This window comes from Heterodontus francisci, unplaced genomic scaffold, assembly GCF_036365525.1.
Source record: "Heterodontus francisci isolate sHetFra1 unplaced genomic scaffold, sHetFra1.hap1 HAP1_SCAFFOLD_374, whole genome shotgun sequence".
Classification (NCBI taxonomy): domain Eukaryota; kingdom Metazoa; phylum Chordata; class Chondrichthyes; order Heterodontiformes; family Heterodontidae; genus Heterodontus; species Heterodontus francisci.
In genome coordinates this window covers 180,747-183,258 of record NW_027140800.1, presented here as the reverse complement: position 1 = coordinate 183,258, position 2,512 = coordinate 180,747, and positions in this window count along the sequence as shown.

The window sequence follows — 2,512 nt, the reverse complement described above, 5'->3', positions numbered from 1 at the left end:
ACGGTCTCCCCTCAGTGTCATCTGACTGGCGTATCAGCAGGTAGGATGACAGAGTGAATCTCTTTCCCACACTCTGAGCAGGTGAAAGATCTCTCCCCTGTGTGAACGCACCAGTGTATCAGCAGGTAGGATGACTGAGTGAATCTCATCCCAAACTCTGAGCAGGTGAATGATCTCTCCCCTGTGTGAACGGACCAGTGTATCAGCAGGTAGGATGACTGAGTGAATCCATTCCCACACTCTGAACAGGTGAACGGTCTCTCCCAAGTGTTAGCTCACTGGTGTATCAGCAGGCAGGATGACTGAGTGAATCTCATCCCACACTCTGAGCATCTGAAAGTTCTCTCCCCAGAGTGAAACCACTGGCGTATCAGAAGGTAGGATGACTGAGTGAATCTCTTCCCAAACTCTGAGCAGGTGAACGGTCTCTCCCCTGTGTGAACTCACTCGTTTATCAGCAGGTGGTATGACTCAGTGAATCCCTTCCCACACTCTGAACAGGTGAACGGTCTCTCCCCAGTGATAACTCACTGGTGTATCAGCTGGTAGGATGACTGAGTGAATCTCTGTCCACACTCAGAGCAGGTGAACGGTCTCTCCCCAGTGTCAACTCACTGGTGTATCAGCAGGTAGGATGACAGAGTGAATCTCTTCCCACACGCTGAGCAGGTGAATGGTCTCTCCCCAGTGTGAACTCACTGGTGTATTAGCAGGTTGGATGAATGAATGAATCTCATCCCACACTCTGAGCAGATGAACGGTCTCTCCCCAGTGTGAACTCACTGGTGGATCAGCAGGTAGGATGACTGAGTGAAGCCCTTCCCACACTCTGAACAGGTGAACGTTCTCTCCCCAGTGTTAACTCATTGGTGTATCAGCTGGTAGGATGACTGAGTGAATCTCTGTCCACACACTGATCAGGTGAACGGTCTGAACCCAGTGTGAACTCACTGGTGCATCAGAGGGTCGGATGAAAGAGTGAATCTCTTTCCCAAACTCTGAGCTGGAGAAAGGTCTCTCCCCAGTGTGAACTCACTAGTGTATCAGCTGTTTGGATGACTGAGTGAATCTCTTCCCACACTCTGAGCAGGTGAATGGTCTCTCCCCATTGTGAACTCACTGTTGTTTCAGCAGGTAGGATGTCTGAGTGAATCTCCTACCATACACTGAGCAGGTGACTGGTCTCTCCCCAGTGTGAACTCACTGGTGTATCAGCAGGAAGGATGACTGAGTGAACATCTTCCCGTAAACTGAGAAGGTGAACGGTCTCTCCCGAGTGAGAATTCACTGGTGTATCAGCAGGTAGGATGACTGAGTGAATCCCTTCCACACTCTGAAAAGGTGAACGGTCTCTCCCCAGTGTTAACTCAGTGGTGTATCAGCAGGTAGGATGACTAAGTGAATCTCTGTCCACACTCTGAGCAGGTGAAAAGTCTCTCCCCATTGTGAACTCACTGGTGTATCAGCAGGTAGAATGACTGAGTGAATCTCATCCATCACTCCGAGCAGGTGAACGGTCTCTCCCCTGTGTGAACTCACTGGTGTATCAGCAGGTAGGATGACTGAGTGAATCAAATCCCACCCTGTGAACAGGTGAACGGACTCTGCCAAGTGTGAACACACTGGTGTATCAGCAGACAGGATGACTGAGTGAATCTCATCCCACACTCTGAGCAGCTGACTGGTCTCTCGCCAGTGTGAACTCACTGGTGCATCAAAAGGTAGAATGACTGAGTGAATCTCTTCCGACACTCTGAGCAGATGAACCGTCTCTCCCCAGTGTGAACTCACTGATGTAGCAGCAGGCAGGATAACTGAGTGAATCTCAAAGAACAAAGAACAAAGATAATTACAGCACAGGAACAGGCCCTTCGGCCCTCCAAGCCTGCGCCGATCCAGATCCTCTCTCTAAACATGTCGCCTATTTTCTAAGGTTCTGTATCTCTTTTCTTCCTGCCCATTCATGTATCTGTCTAGATACATCTTAAAAGACTCCATCGTGCCCGCATCTACCACCTCCGCTGGCAATGCGTCCCAGGTGCCCACCACCCTCTGCGTAAAGAACCTTCCACGCATATCCCCCCTAAACTTTTCCCCTTTCACTTTGAACTCGTGTCCTCTAGTAATTGAAACCCCCACTCTGGGAAAAAGCCTCTTGCTATCCACCCTGTCTATACCTCTCATGATTTTGTACACCTCAATCAGGTCCCCCCTCAACCTCCGTCTTTCTAATGAAAATAATCCTAATCTGCTCAACCTCTCTTCATAGCTAGCGCCCTCCATACCAGGCAACATCCTGGTGAACCTCCTCTGCACCCTCTCCAAAGCATCCACATCCTTTTGATAATGTGGCGACCAGAACTGTACGCAGTATTCCAAATGTGGCCGAACCAAAGTCCTATACAACTGTAACATGACCTGCCAACTCTTGTACTCAATGCCCCGTCCGATGAAGGAAAGCATGCCGTATGCCTTCTTGACCACTCTATTTACCTGCGTTGCCACCTTCAGG